The sequence below is a fragment of the Lygodium microphyllum genome, chromosome 24, assembly GCF_053477565.2.
Source record: "Lygodium microphyllum isolate KBCC chromosome 24, Lygodium_microphyllum_v1.1.10, whole genome shotgun sequence".
Taxonomy (NCBI): Eukaryota; Viridiplantae; Streptophyta; class Polypodiopsida; order Schizaeales; family Lygodiaceae; genus Lygodium; species Lygodium microphyllum.
Genome location: NC_141158.1, coordinates 112,972,745 through 112,989,750, shown reverse-complemented (window position 1 = coordinate 112,989,750; position 17,006 = coordinate 112,972,745). Strand labels below are relative to the sequence as shown.

Below are 17,006 nucleotides of genomic sequence, written 5' to 3'. Positions count from 1 at the left end.
TCCATGCACGCAAATCTGCTGATATTCGTTGAACTCCATCCGTGGACCTATTCTGCACATGCCACGTTGTCAAACTTGCCATGGCAGACGTGCGAAACATGTGGTTTATGCGGGGGATGAGCGGAAAGTGTCTGAGAACTTTTTGAGGGATGGTTTGCCCTTGCAAGTCCTGTCGATACCTGTGAGCACCACACTTTGGACATGTCTCCATAGTCTCGTATTCATCTCGAAACAATATGCAGTCGTTGATACATGCATGGATGTTATTGTAGTCCATACCAAGCTTCCGTAAAACATGTCGTGCATCATCACGAGACTCAGGTATGGTGTTTGCAGGTGGCAATATATGATATTTCAATAACCTAAAAAAAAATCATAAAACACCTTGAAAAAACACAAATGTTTGCAATAATACTGTTTAAAAAAAAAACAATGAAGTCTGTGTGCAAGGTACCTGAATAACTCAGTCACACTCGTATCACTTCAACCGTATTTTGCTTGCACACTTGAGAGTGCAAGCAATGTCTTCAACCGAGATACTCCACACCCATCATATAATGGTATGGATGCTTCCTCTCTAAGCGGGTCAGATGTCTCAATATCCATGGGAATCAATGCATCGATCATTGCCTCCATCTCAGGCTCCAAGATTGTAGGCAGGTCGGGAAGGTTGTCTGTCTCCTCTGGCATTGACGGTATAGATGGGCCTTGCGAGTGGTTGATTGGCTCCTGCAATCCATCCATCGCACATCCACGAACTCTTCTAATTGGCTGCAAAGGGTGCACTCCCCCTTGGGTCGAGGCATCACCCCCCTGGATACAAAATTTGCCAACAAGACCCAATCTTATTGTGTATGGTTTTCAATTAGCTCAAGAGTACAATGCATGAAAAATGCTAACTTCAAATTACCGTTTGCTGAAAATCCGCAATCGCCTGATCAATGATCTCAGATTGAAACTCGCCAAATTGTCGTACGTGTTCTATAGACAATCGGCGTTTTCGTCTAATTGCCAACTTGCATTGAGAGCAAGGACATGGGACACGCTGATTAAGATACGTCTCGTGGTCTTGAACAATAAGACCTTCTTCGTTTGCCATCTTATCTACATTACAGCAAACAAGGCTTAAATGGATAGCTTTATGGAGATGTACGTCAAGTTGCAAGTTGACCATAAATCTTGTATTGTATATAGTAGTTGAGAGATTTTCCGATGTTATATCTCGGCCTTGTATCATGCTCAACGATTTGTTTGTCCCGGTAGATAATTATTTGTTATATCTCGGCTTTGAGTATAAGTAATCCATTTTAAAATTAATGCGCGGTTTTATCCCTCTCTCATTTCCTTCCCCTCCCTCTCCCTCTCGCTCTCTTTCTCTCTCATTTCCTCTCCTAAACAAGCAAAAAATAAAGTGATTCAAACATTAAACAAGCAAAAGGGAGAGGGAGAGAGAGAATGCACTCTCCCTCCTTCTCCCTCTCTTTCTCTTTCTCTCCCTCTCTCATTTCCTCCCCCTCCCTCTCCCTCTCCTTCTATTTCTATTTCTCTTTCTCTTTCTCTTTCTCTTTCTCTTTCTTTCCCTCTCCCTCTCCCTCCCCTCTCCCTCTCCCTCTCTTTCTCTCTTACTCTCTCGCTTCCTCTCCTAAACAAGCAAAAAAGAAAGTAATTTAAACATTAAACAAGCAAAAGGGAGAGAGAGAGAGAGAATGCACTCTCCCTCTCCCTCTCCCTCTCCCTCTCTTTCTCCCTCTCTTTCTCTCCCTCTCTCTCCCTCTCCCTCTCCTTCTCTTTCATTTCCTCTCCTAAACAAGCAAAAGAGAACGATTTAAACCTTCAACAAGCAAAAGAAAGAGAGAGGGAGACTCACCAATGAGATATGGCGAGCATGGGCGGCTTCTCTTTGCAATGAGGGCTCCTCCTCTCCGTCGCGAACAACGGCGGTGGCGGCGGCGGTAGCAAGTCTCTTCCTCTTCTTCTCTCACAAAGCCTTCGCTCTCTCCCTCGCTCTCGCTCTCAAAAGGCGAAACAAAAGAAATGAAAACGGCGCTCTGGTTTCGGCCGCGTTTTTTTTCCTGCGGCATCGCTATTGTCGTCGCTATTTACGTCGCAAATAGCGACGCCAATTGTGACGCCAATAGCGACGCCAATTGCGACGCCGATATTCACCGCCGCTAATCGGCGTCGCTAATTGTCCAATTCCTTGTAGTGTATCCTCAAGTATAAGATTCTTGCCTAAATTTAGTCCAAACTAATCTCCAAGGAAGAGGAAGTCCAGGAAGACTATTGGAAGCTATTGTCACTTATGTTGATTTGTCTTGAAGTTATTTTACCACTTATGCTAATTTGTCTCGAAGTTATTTTGCCACTTATGCTGATTTGTCTCCAAGTTATTTTTCCACTTATGTTGATTTATCTCAAAGTTATTTTGGCACTTATGTTGGTTTTTCTCGAAGTTATTTTGCCACTTATGCTAATTTGTCTTGAAGTTATTTTGCTTCTATCGGGACCTAAAATGGGCCTGATACTAGCTCTAAGCACTAGCGATGCCTCTCTATACTCAAAGAACATACCCCCCTCTTTAGGTTATGCATCGTTGATGGTGTAAAGAGCGGGTTTCTTATATGTTTTTCTTGTAAAAAGCGGTAAAAATAGACTTTAACATGAAGAAAAGGCTGAACTAAGGCTTATCCCTCATGCTACAACCATTCCATACATTCACAAATATAAAACACATTTTTCCTTAATTTTCTAGCATAAAAAACTAAAATTTCTCATTTTTTCACTTATTTTCTTCATTGATTTAAATAAAAATTTTGATATTTTTGATTTATGGATTGGGATTGATCAAAATCACTGAATATTGATTTTATATTTATTTCTACTCCATATGGACCCCAAAATCACAACAAAACCCCCAAAATTTATCATTTTCATGAAAACCACATAACTTGCGAGTTTCACATGTTTTGATGTAAATTTTTAGATGACTAATTTTTTTGGGTTTCTTCAAGATTTTTGATAAATTTCAACTTTATCAATCAAAGGCATCCATTTACAAATAGTTCCATCAAACATCTATCCAAAAATGAATAAAATGATTGCTTGTGCATAGAAACTCGATTTTAGAGGTGCATATTTAATGGTTTGGAGGCCGTTGACGCTCATTTATGGCCCTTGACACTCTCTCCAACTTTGATCTATGATCTCCTTTGCTCTAATTCCATTATTCCATCAACATTTTGCATCCAACTCCTTCACCTTCTTCCATAGAATCATGCGTGTAAACATCCATCAAGAGGAGAGAGGAGAGAGAAAGATTGGTTTTCCACCTTCTTTACTAGACATCCATTGTTTGATCTAAGAGCGGTGATGAGAAGCGAGAAATTACAAGAATTTCTTGCCATTCTCTGTTGCATTGCTTCTTTGCAACCTCCATAGCCCCCCCTCTCCCCAAATCCTCACCAAGAGGGGGGGGCATCGTTTCACGGGATAGGGCAACTCAACCCAGGGAACTGATCTGCACAAGCAACAACCAAAGAAAGCATCAAGCTACCACAAAATATATACTCATCAAAGCACAAGAACAGCTCTCACCCTACCCCCACTAACAAAATCAAGGCATGAGAAACCACAAGGGATAGGCCCAATATAATCTGATAAAAATCCAGAGCAAGTCACTAACCAACTACTCAAACACGACTAGCTAAAAAGACCATCGAAGAGGTCATCCTAGTGGTGGTCTGAACTACCTACCTAACTTATGACGACTGGACCAGGACCTCCTACTAGGCGAGGACTCCTATAGTCTGCTTATCATATTTTTCTTGTAACACATTTTCCTCCCCAGGTTTCTAGACTCAGGCATGTAAAAAGGAGGGAGCTAAGCGTAGAGTGACCCAAGAAGAATAGGGTATCAACCTCAAATCTTGACTCGCTACCCAAGAAATGAATAGATTTTTCTACTTGCTAATTGATTCATAATCTGATCAATGAATGGCAACGGGTAGTAATCCTTAATCGTCTACTTGTTAAGCTCTCTAAAATCTACACAAAGTCGAATCTCATTGTTCTTCCTCTTCCTAATAACAACTGGTGAACACCATTCCATGTGTTGAATTGGAAATGTCAAGCAAGCCTTTCGTAGCTTTGTCAATTCTTGGAATAGCCAGTCCCTTAATTCGAAAGGCATATGTCTTACTTTCTTCCGCACAAGGTAACTTCCTTGCTTCAAAGGAATTGTATGAATAGCTAGGCTAGGACAAATGCCTCTCAACTCCAAGCAAAGATATCACAGAATTCTTGAATCAAGGATGCATAGTCCTTTTTTTCTTTCGAACTGAACTGCTTCAGTGTCATTGACGCGAACAGCTTCTATAAGACTAACTCTACTGCCACTAGGTAGCTCCTCTACCATAGCTTTCCCTCTTTGTAATATTTGTTTTGGTCTTTTATCTTACTAGAAATTATTCCCTTGCTAGCTATTTACTTCCTTGCTAGAGAGAGCTAATCTTATTCTAACAGGTACTAGCTAAATGGCCAAACTTTTCACATATGTCACATTTAACATTTGGACAATTCCTAAGGAAATGTTGGCCACCACACCACTTACAGCTGAATCTTGAGGGGCCACCTCTTCAAGGCATTGACTCCCTATCAAATTCTACTACTTCTTAAGGAAATTAACATCAATGGCTATTTGTCGTCTACCTATCATTCCATTGGCCTAACCATTTTATTAAGGATTACCTATTGATTCCTTGTAACAATGGTAGGTTTCATCGTTGGGCTTCCAACAATCATTGGAGCAATTTGACTAGCCATAGGCATGGTCACACTAAGAGGAGCTGGCAACATGGGCACATTTGGAATGATGCTTTCTCTCTCATTAGGAGGTCTCATGGGCATCCCTTGACCTCCATTCGTTAGTGCTAAAGTATTTCCAAACCCTAAACTTAGATTCTAATTCGACCTAGAGACATAAGCCTCTTTTAATCATGATTCTACCTCTTCTACTCGTGTAATAGCTGTATCAATGTTGGCAAGTGCAACTCTTCTCAACTACTACACTTGAATGTTAAAGTCTAGCCCATTCAAAAAGTATTGCAATTGAACAGCAACTGGAATAGGAATATAGGTTTGCAACTTCAAGAATACCTCCTTTAGTTTCTTGGCATACCCACGGACATTCTAATGAGGTTCTTAATGTGTGACATTGAGGACTCATAGCCAATACTGACCTCCCCTTTCAGGGGCAAACTCTCTTCGAAGATTGCAAATAATAAGTCAATCGTAGTTATCATTCCAGCCTCTAGGTTGTGATACTACATTGTAGCTCGTCCTTTCAAAGTCATGTTGAAGAACATCATCAAGTGTCCCTCATTTTGAATTCGACAATTAAACATTAACCTTTGGAATTCATTGATATGCAATGCTACATCTTCCTCTACTAACCCATTAAAAATTGGTAGAGGAAACCCTAAGACTGCCAAATCCTCCGTTCAAGTAGGAATTGCAATGGGTTGTGCTACCATGGTAACAATCCGATTTAGTAAAGGATTTTGATCAAATTGGAACTATCACTCCACTCAAAGTGGATGGACTGATTGCATAGATGATTTTAGTGGCTATATGTCGCCAAATGGCTATACTTTTATTTTTTCGGATTTTTTTTTCGAAACTTGAGTAGGTTGAGTTATAACTCCAAATTTTTTTATTCGCCAACATTTCTAAGGTATATCAAGATTTTGAAGGCTCTTTCTCCATTCATACAAAACAAATATTGAAAGAAATGTATTAAATTTTCCACAGTTTTGATAAGTTATGGGATATATATAGAAACATTCGCCACATGTACATAATGACTCATACACATAGTACACACATAGACACATGTCACATACTACTTATCCTTGCTCCTTCTTTACATACTCATACACATGACTCACACACACATTACTCAGCATTACATCTACTCTTGTATTCATACATACATATACACAATTCTTAGAACCAAAAGGTTTGAGGTACTCATGGTCCAATAACTTGAGCTAATCAAATCTTTGAAGCATGCATCTTGAAAGCTTCTTGCACTTACTTTGATTATCCCAAATCACGTTAGAGTTTAATGACAAATTGCCCATCTTACCTATGGTAAAGCATAGTTGAGGTTAAAAGTCTTATAATATAGAAAATGTGATAGATATCAAAACCCCAAGGTAAATGGGTTAGTTTCTCAATGCACATGTGTTAAGGAGTACAATAAAAAAATTAGATACAAAGGTACCTTTCTAATTTCTTGTAATTGTACAAGTTTTCCAAAATTTGATATCTTTTTGAGAATTAATAGGACAATTTAATAATTTTAGTAATAACAAATATATTTGCTTTGAAGCCCAAAGCATTTAATTAAATAGAGAATTTAGGTGACGAATCAATTCTCACGATGACACTTAGCAAATCTTGAGTATTTCAAGCTATGGCTATTGTTTTTCTTGTTTCTCATTATCAAATACCCCCTAATAAAGAGGTTCCACAATGGGTCACATAAAATTTATTGGAAAGTGCATTGTTCATGCCGAGTTGGGTTTAGAGAGAGCCACTCCACTATCTTCCTTATTTAATAAGCTCTTCTCTTGAGGAAGATAGTGTGTACTTACAATGTCACAAGATCATGCACTTAGTTGGTACGAACACAAGGTAAAGTATAAATAATATAAATGAGGACCCTAATGTGCAAAACACAATGCACTTGAGTGGTATGGGCATTTCTAGCACCCCATCTTGATACTTAGTAAATGCTATAATACCAAGCGATTGATGCTAGAACCATGAATACTCAAGTCTCACACATAGACTAGATGTTTCTTGAAGACAACACAAAGAAGATTTAACAATTACAAAGTATGGGATAAGAAAACAAATTTCCTTATGTGGTAGCTCATCAATGTCCAATAGTTTCTCAAAGCTCTAAGAAGATCATTCAATAGTTGTAGCTTTTGGAAGGCTACATAATGTAAAAGAAGATTCAAACAAGCTTTCTAGAGGCTCTTTTGAGATGTTGGTTGTATGGTGATGATGAAACTTCTTTGGTGACTTTGGTGGCGAGGGCACATTATTGTGGTCATCTTGAGGTTATTCTAGGGGTGCTAATGGATGGTGGACCTCAAAGGATATTTCCCATTTCATTGCATCATTGTATACATTCTTGTACTATCTAGGCATGATCTAAGAGAGGGTGTTAGCATTATGCAACTCATTGTGGCCCACATGTGCTCATGGTCTTACTGTTTTGACTCACTTTGTTCCCAAGCAAGCATGTTTCCTCTCTAGAAACTCTCATTTGGCCATATTGGATCATATTGGGTGATTAGGTTTTGGGCTTGTGCTCACTTAAAGGCAATTCATATTAGGGTTTCTCTAGAGAGGACACTGCTTTCTTGATTACCCCCCTCAATTACTAGTTTCCACGTCAAATCTCACATTCTTTCACAAGGGTTCTATTTATAATGCCCTATAGTGAGTTTTCCTCATCCTTTTACATGTGTGGGTTGTTCTTTTGAATGCCCCATTTCATTGTATTTGCTTAAGATGGTTCAACTAGAACTTGATATGGAAGCCATATGTGTAGGTGATTCTAATATGGTAACTTTGCTTGATGTTTTGATCTAACATATGAGATGTGGACACAAGTAGTATTCTTTGGGAATTGACATGGAAAAATCTACACTCTAATCAGTCATCTAGGGCAAACTAGGCTTGATCACCTCTATTTCAATGATAGGGTGTGTTGGTATTTGTAATTGCTTTATATCAAGATTGAAGGTGCAATCAACACTTGTAAGCAATATGAAGGAGCACAATGAGAGCATTAGAAGCTACTGCTTGTACTGCGTCAAGAATTTCTAACAAAAGTAAAAGGAGGATAGAACTTCAGTTATTAGAGTTCAATCTCCTATGCATAGGTTGCAACACAATAAGAAAGAAGTCATAGCTAAGATGTTATATGCCTTAGTTGAGCCAATGCCTTCCTTAATAGGCCATTGTTTGCGGGGGAGATAAAGGTAGTGGTATTTCTCATGAAGAAAAAATAAGATACTTGGTGCATAAATTCGTTAAGCTAACATCCAAGTTGCATGAAGAAGAGCTATCACATGCTGTTCTTTTTTGGTATTTCTAAAAAAAAAGGCAAAAATAGCCTAAATAAGCTCAAAATCCACTATTTGTGATTATGATAATAAGAATGAAAATATAGATAAGTAGGCTATACATTGCTTTTCTTCTTATTTGCATATGTATTGAGATCAAGGACGATACTAGGTGGCCACCATAAGAGCGAAAATTAATCTAACTAAGGTAAACATTGTAATGAGCATGTGTCTTTTACCTCATATATGAATACAATATTTTGCACATGTGGCAGATGATTTGTATATGTTATTATTATTACAAAAAGAATAGAAATTTCAATAGGACAGAAAGCACACCAAAGGCATGAAGAAACTAAAGAGATTTTTTAAGTCTGTAGGGACATTGAGGAATGTTGATTATTCAAAGGGAAAGCATATTATCATTACACTAGACACTATCTTGATAGGTATTGAATGGGTGATTGGGAAATATGACAAGGGAATCGGTATGTAATTAGATTTGGAGACAAAGGATTAAATGAAAGGTAGAGATGGGTATACGTAGGTTGAGGAGGCGGGAAAGGAGCCATTCCAGCATTGATACAGCCATCAGTTATGCCTTGCTTACCTTTGGGCATTTGTAGCTAATCTATATTCCTTATTTGAGTACTGCAGCTGTGCTTTCAAGACATCCAAATTAGCATTCCACGCCTGGAGGATGGTAGATTGGGGTATGGGGTCACCTTCTAGGATAACTAGGTCTATGCCTTTGAACCACGGATTGGTGCGGATGCCTACAGATGTGGTATTGTTGCACGCACGATGAAGAACTGTGGTGAGTGCATCTCGCATGGCTTTCATGGGCCAGTCGGGATCAACGACTACATGCCAGGCTGCACCATGGCCTGAGGCTACTCTAGGTGAAGCTCCGGGCTGCGAGGTCTGCGTTCACAGTAGAGAGCTGCAAGGATGATGCTGTTAATAATGATACCACTAACTCAAGTGCTCCATGAGCCAATATGTGTGGCTTCTATAGTACGCCAGACAATATGAATCTCAACTCTCTGTGCTATTGTGGTGGCCATCTCAATTGGCTTCAGGTTATAATGGGCAATAATGCGACTTATCAAGCATGACTAAAGCATCAAATCATAACCACTATTGAGAGAGAGGGAGGGTTTGCAACAAGGAAAGAAGACATTCTATGATTCAAAACTCCATGGGAAAAAGACCATAATACAAGCTCATCAATAGCAATAGATCTTTCATCATTTCAATCATGAAGGGTTTCCTTCTGCCTATGCTGCACTGCCATCCTTAAGGTCTCTTACTAGAAGAGGGCAAGGTTTTGCCTTCCCTATAAGCCTGCTTCCCAAGTGCAGATGCAGAGGAACTTGAGAAGACAAGCTTTGGTTAAGTGCACGAGGAGGTCAAGGCCTTTGCAGAAGATATTTTCAACATAGAATGGGTAAGCTCCTTACTATTTTCATCCACATTAGATGTTTAAAATAGTTTTTGATAGATAAAGCATGAAATACAATGGTGGTTGAAGATATACATGGGGCTAATTTCCCAAATAAAAGTAGATGATGAGGTTAGAACGGGTGTTGGCTTAAACTAGGATTACCAATAGGCCAGAAAGCATGATTATTTTGAATCAAAGGTGCCATAGAAGGAGGCTAGCACAAAAAATTACGAAGCATTGACATTTATCAAAATTGGCATTCCTCCTATTGTGTTTTTGCCAGCGAATTGCCAAGTTGGTGCAAGGAATTGCCAATGGGGTAGTCTTATTGAGCTTGGACTATTTACTTGACTATATACTTATGTGGCACTCTCCTCTCCTCTCCTACAAGCAATCACTTGCATATAACATAATTCTAGTCTACAAGTATGAGTTGAGACGCATGATGGCTTTTAATGTGTTTTTCCTGAAGTCCTTTGCTTTTCACATTTTGGAACATTCAAAACTAATTTGTGTTTCTTTTTTTGTGCTGATTATTTTTCATCACCAAAAACGCTAAATGAACTCTAAAGATAAATGAACTCTCAAGATATTAGAGCATTCTTATTTTCTTGACCTTTGCAAGGCTTGCATACCTAGGTGTCATTCTCTCTGCTTATACAATTTACAAAGCCGCCAACCCATGAGAGCCATAGCTTGTATATTACCCAACCTCTGGACAAGCTTTTCTTGATTAATTTGATAAGATGCTAAGGGTACTCCAAATTGCTTCCTCTCTTGTAGATATCTGAATCAACATATGGTAATAGACTATTAGTCTCTAGAAGCTATACAGAAGGTACAAAATTTTGTAGAATGATATCTCAGCCCTCTTGGATTGCTTTGTAGAAGAGGAACAAAATGCTACAAAATGAAGATGCTCCATTAGACTTGATTAATAGCAGTAACTCCATAATCTTGATTTGATAAGAACCTCAAGCATGCCAACTAGGCAATCACGTGTCTCTCACAGCCAATCAAGATGCCTTGCGAATGGTCTATGAATTCTGTCCTCCATTCGTATGCTTCTATGGGAGGTAACATCTATTAGAAGTGTGGAAGTGATGGAAGCACTACCCTTCATTGTGATGTTACTGGTGGGTCCACAACTAGAGAAAACTCTCCAATGCTTTTGACATAGCCAAATGGTATAGGGTGTACAATAGCTAATGACAGTGTAGAACACCACCACATCTCCCATGTTAGACCCTCACATTCAGTAGACTAGCATGGTACTCAGTTTGACATTGAGACACATCTATTATCAGTTGGGACTTGTAAGTTTGTGTGTGGAAATTGGTACCTACCTAAAAGTAATGAATGGCCTAGTTAGGTAGAAAAAGCTTTCATGTTATTGATCAGTGTAGTTTGTTTGCTATTTGTTTTTGCCCTACACCATGAGTAAGGCTACTCTACATATAAATTGCATGTCTTGTGCTTGCAAAAGTGTGATAAGTGTTGACAAGATTTTATCACAGGATTTAGTCTTTGGTTCTCTAGTAATTGATGGATACTTTCCTAGCTTGGGATTCAGTCTCTGGTTCTCCAATAATTGGCAGTTGATGTATAACTTGAAATGACACTTTCCTAGCATGGAAAAGTAGCCTAAATGAGGATTCAGTGATTTACTAGATGACTAATGCAGCTGTATTCTCAGTAGGGACTATGCCAATATGCAAATTATGGTAAAGGAGACAGGCTGCTTTGAGGATGTTCACAGCAGCTGCATGGTGCATTACTAACTAAGGAGACTATTTTTTGTAATAAAGAATATGCATCACCAGATTTGTTGCATGTGGGAGCTACATAATAAAATCAAAATCAAATCATCCCATGGTCTTTTGGAAGAAGTGCAATAGGCTAGTCTCTATAGTTGAAGACATAAATTTATTGAATGAAATAGGTAGCATGCTACATGAGAATGAAGAATGGTAGTGAGATGGAAGAGCTAGTCATGGAAAGAATGCACAACATGGTTGCACTGTTAGTCTTGAAGGGTCAGTGCAACTATTCAATCTATGATAGGACATCATTGTGAATGAGTGGTATAGATATTGCATGCTAGCAAGAAGTTCAAGAAGGAAATGTTGGTCAACACAATAGCTATAATAGCATAGCTACATATTTGAATGGAAGGCAGCCATAGATCACGGGACAAAGAAGCAAGCTAGATCTAGAATGGTTGGTGCTAGTCCCATATGGGGTGGAGTTGCTTGAATGTTAATGGCAATTAGGTTAGTATAGGTCTTTCTAGATCTTTCATTTTGACTGACAAAGGAGACACTTGCAGAACAAGTTGTGGACTCAATATGTTAGTGGCATGGCCAAATGGTCATGTAATAGGAGCAACAATTGCAGATCCATTAATAGCACCAAGTCTAACTCAGGTAGTGATTAGAAATTTTTTTTAAAAGATAAAGGAAAAACTTTTTTTTTGGACATTTATACTTTTCATTCTATGCTATGTAAGTTCCTTTCACTTCTAATAAGTTTGAAGTTGACTTGATGGGGGCTTGATGGTTAGTTTGCTTTTGTTATAGGGAGTTGAAGGTGATTGACTCATCAATGGAGAACTTGGCAACATGAGCATGGTAGGCCTTTGGAATTTCTTTGAAAGGTGGGGTGAATTTCATTCAAAAGTGAAACTATAGGTTGTGGGCTAGGTAGGGCATCTATCTTTGCAATGGTTCAATTTTGTACCAGCAGCAAAACATGTGGCTGAAATTTATTAGTGAGTCTCTATCATATATATGATGTTTTGATAGGTTAATACAATGTTCTAGTGGGCAATTCCTCATCATGTTTTGGATTATTGTTTTGGATAGAGGGATCTATAATTTTGTACAAGAGATTGACCATGCTTTGAAAGGATCTGAGATATCAAAGGTGTTGGAATATTCGTGCTCAAAATCTTGTAGATGGAAGGCTTATACCTAGTTTTTGCATATGTGTACCTTCTTAGTAGAAAATGTGCTTTTCTTTGCTTGTGCTCTTTTTGGTTGGCTATTGTGCATGGCTATCTATTTGACATGTTCTTGTCTACAAAGAATCTTCTCAACATCTCTAATATGTGAAGTCACAAAGAATTTACATCCATGATCATCTAAGGAATCATCTTTACCTTCTTCCAAACAACCCTTGATAGGTAAGTCATCAATGAAAGGCATAGTAAGCTCAGGGATAAAATCTCGTAGAACCTTGTTCATCCCATTCATCATATGAGCATCCGAATTAGTAGCTCCTTGTGGAAGCATACACATTTGGACAAGGCCTAGAGGTGTCTTCATTGTAGTCAAATATTTGCTTTCAAGGGCAGGCTGGAACTGATCATATCTAGAATAAAGATCACCAAGAGAATAGATAGCACGACTAGCAAAAGCCTCAGCAAACTCATCCACAATAGGTCCTGCACCAACATTTCGAATAGTGACCTTGTTTACTGGCTGTAGGTCTTGTATGAATCTGAGTGTTCCATTCCTTTTAGGAACTGTGAACCACATGTTGGAATATGGAGCTGAAGATGGTTCTAGAATTCCCATCTTGATCCCTCATTCAAGAGCTCTACCAGTTTGGGCAAGTGAGCCCTCGGTACAGGAATAGGCCATAGATTCCAAGGGACATGTGGAATGGTAAAAATAACCATGGGCGTCACAACCCTAGGATCAACACATCCAATCTCATGTGGAAAGAAAGAAATAGCTTTTTCATGTCTGCATAGCATCTCTTCAAAACTTCTTACCTCTTCAGGAAGTAGGAAATCTTCGGTTCCAATCTTCATCTCTTTCAATGTCTCAACTGAAAACTTATGTCCAATACCTGCAGGATCTCGCAAAGGAGGTTGCATAGCAGATCTTCTAATCATCTCATCACTGTCCAAAGATAGCTGTCATGCAATAGCTGGTCAAACCTTCTTGTTAACTGTCTTATATTTTGTCTAAATTTTAGCTTCATTTCTACAACCTGTAGATTTCACCTCATGATGAAAAAACCCTGGTAAGCACAAATTTTGATGTGTATAAATAGCAAGAAATCTTTTTGTTGAAATAAGTCAACAAGGAATTCTTTTTGCTGAGAATCACTACAACAAAAAGGCCTCTTAGATGCACTTTTGGACGTGATTTTTGAATTGGGAGAAAATCTTACGGGCGCATCTATAAACCTGTCTATTTGTGTGTTTACCATTTGGCATCTATAGTCGCACATATAAGGAAATCCACACGCACCAATAGACGCGCTTTAGAGGCACATATACACTCATTGATACACGCGCATACGAAAACCAAAATTATTATTTATTTAATTTATTTTGTGCATCTACAAGCATGTCTACATGGAAAATTAGACGGGCACATAGACACATACATAGATGCACTTTTACATGCGCCAGTTAGACGTGAATGCAAAACCAAAAATCTCATTTTTAAAAAAGATATTTAATTTCTTTTTATTAATTTAAATTATATAGCGTGTGTATGAGCACGTGTACTTTGCATTTTAGACGCGAGTATAGATGCACGTTTTCTGCAATTTAGATGCGCAAATAGACGCGAAGCACAGAATTGGAAAAAAAAACTAGAGAGCATGTGGTTGCTTTGGTTTTTTTTTTCCCCCTCCCATACATCAAATTGTGCATTTGGGAAAAACACAATGGATCTGAAGGCACGAGAATTGAAAATAAAAATCCATGTATTCATTATATATAAAACACATTTACATGGGGAGTTTAAGTGCTTGCGACCTATAGCATGGCCGCAAGCAGTAGGCTCAAAGATGGATAATAGATATACAAGGAAACAAGGCCATAGAGGAGGTATGGTGCTCCTCTACGAATCTGAAGAAGAAACATCTTCGCTAGCACCACCATCACTACTAGCATCGCTATCCCCCTCCTCGCTATGCTCCACATCACGGTTCGCCTACACACACAAAAGATCAAGGTTGCTTACGTACAATTGCAAAGAAAAAGTTATAATTAGCTATACTTTTAATAGAAAAGTAAGAAAAACATATCTCCTCTGGCTGTCGAATCCTCATAGCCTGGTTGTATTGCTCCTCAGTGATGCGACCCTCCTCATAGAAGTGAAGCCATGTGGCTGCGCGGTTATGGCCTGGATGGTAATCTACCTCTCTAGGAGTAGGTATCCTACCAATGATAGTAGTCTGCAAAATAATTATGATATATACAAACAATTATGAGACACAATATATTAGAACAAATTATATAAAGAATTGAAAAAAATATAAATTTCAAAAAACTAAAAATCAAAATATACTTACAAACTCTGCCTCCCACGACTCTCTGCTGCCCAATCCCATGGTTTCCATTTGGATGCGTCGTGCCACTGCGTGTTGGCGACTCTTCACTTTCTCTGCTGCTTTCTTCTTGGCTTTCTTCCACTCTATACGGTGGCACATAGGTGGTTGGCTATAGGCTCCATGCCCCTCGTCTTGTCTCAACAGTGACTCCCTGGTGCGTGTCATGATGTGGAATCTTTTATTGTGAAGCAAATCCCTCACTTTTGTGCGTCCTAAATCCTCCGATAATCGCTGACCCTCAGGATTTGGGTACCTCCTATGGACTGCCCTCAACACCTCCTACCACAAGCCGCTTTCCTGATTCTTGAAGTAAACGAAACAATCTTTATACGTCGCATGCACGACACTCCTCATGTACGCCATTACATCCCTTCCTTCATCATCATGGAAGATGCCACCAGTATCTGTAACTCTATAGTACTAGCGTACTGGCTTCTCTACGTGATCTTTTGGTGAGGGTGATCTCTCACCACCTCCTAGACAATCCCCACATAAGCCTCGTTCTCCCCCTCGACTCTCTCTCCTCCCTCTCTGTCGACTATCCTCTGCCTTGCTCGATGCACGTGCTTTTGCAAATGCACGTGTATCGGTTGACGCTTGTGCTTCAACGGATGCATGTACAGGCACTGCACATGGAGTACCTGCAATTGAAGTTTGGACATTTGGTGTATGGGAAGCAGTGCCAGGCAAAGACGTCAGAGGCGTTCCAAACATGATGCTGAATACCTCGTCTGCTGTGGGAGAGCGGCCAAGGTGTCTAGTCATCTCTCCCATGAAGTCTTTCTTACAAGGAAAACCTCCAAAAAAAGCATTGACCCCTCTGGTGAATAAGCCCAATGTATCATTCATGCAGTCCAAATCTGGTTCATTGCTAGATGAACCAGAATGCGATATCTCCAAACAAAACATAGGAATAAGATAAATTTTCTAAACTGCAATATTGTGTAAACTGTACTATTGTGTAACATGTTCATACAATTTCAGAAATAAAAATTTGTTTTTTTATGAGAGCTGGTGCGTGTATAATCGCGTCTGAGATGTAGAATAGACGCGCTCTCAGACGCTCCCTGAAGTCAAACCTTCTAGTCAGAGTGCATGTATATTCGCGTTTGAGATGCAGAAAGGACGCACTCTCAGACGTTTCCTAGAAGTCAAAGCTTCTGGATGAGCGCGTGTATATTCGTGTCTGAGATGCAGAATAGATGCGCTCTCAGATGCGTCTCTGAAGTCAAAGCTTCTAGGCAGAGCGCATATATTCTCGCATCTGAAATGCAGAATACATGCACTTGGAGACAGGACTGCAGACGCGGTGACAGCAAACATAGTTGCGCGTCTATGTCTACATCTCTACTAGAATCTACACGCGCTGTCAAACACACTAAGTCTGCTGCTCTCAATCCGACAACTGCCATCCATGATTTATTTGTGATATAAGAACTTTAATCATAGATCCTAATACAGAAAGAGAAAGAGAGAGACAGAGACAGAGAGACAGAGAGACAGAGAGAGGACTCACCTTGGGTCTTTGGTGTGGATGGGTGGTGGCGCTGCTTCCTTCCCCTTCTTTCTCTCCTTGGTGAGTTGTTCTCCCTTGATGCTTGCTGCTTTTATTGTCTCCTCTCTTTGCCTCTTGTTCCTCTTGTTCTCCTCTCTTTTGTTCTCTCTTTCTTCCCCTTCTTGGCTTTCTTCTTTTCCCTCTTGTCTCTTTGAAGTGAAAGAAGAGGTGAGTCATGAGGAGGTGAGTCATGAAGAGACTACTGGAGGTAGACTGCATGTCGGCTGAACTCGAGCTTCAGACCGCGTAAAAAACGCAGGAAAGACGTAGTTTGAAAAGAAATGATTCAAGTATCTTTTGAATTTTGATGTTTGCGTCTATTTTTGCGTATATATACGCGTCTAAGTTTGCGTAAACGCGCTAATAGATGTGGATTTAGACGTGCAGATAGACACAGATTTAGACGCGTAGTTAGACACAAGTATAGACACACATTTAGCGCGCTTGCGTTTTATTTATCATAAGTTTTTGTATTTAAGATAAGTTTTGATAGTAAGTTCTTATC

General features: G+C 39.3%; 1 pseudogene; it reads left to right on the top strand.

Moving 5' to 3' along the window:
- Positions 1-17,006, top strand: part of LOC148015531 (wall-associated receptor kinase-like 20) — a 172,114-nt pseudogene that overhangs the window by 60,145 nt on the left and 94,963 nt on the right.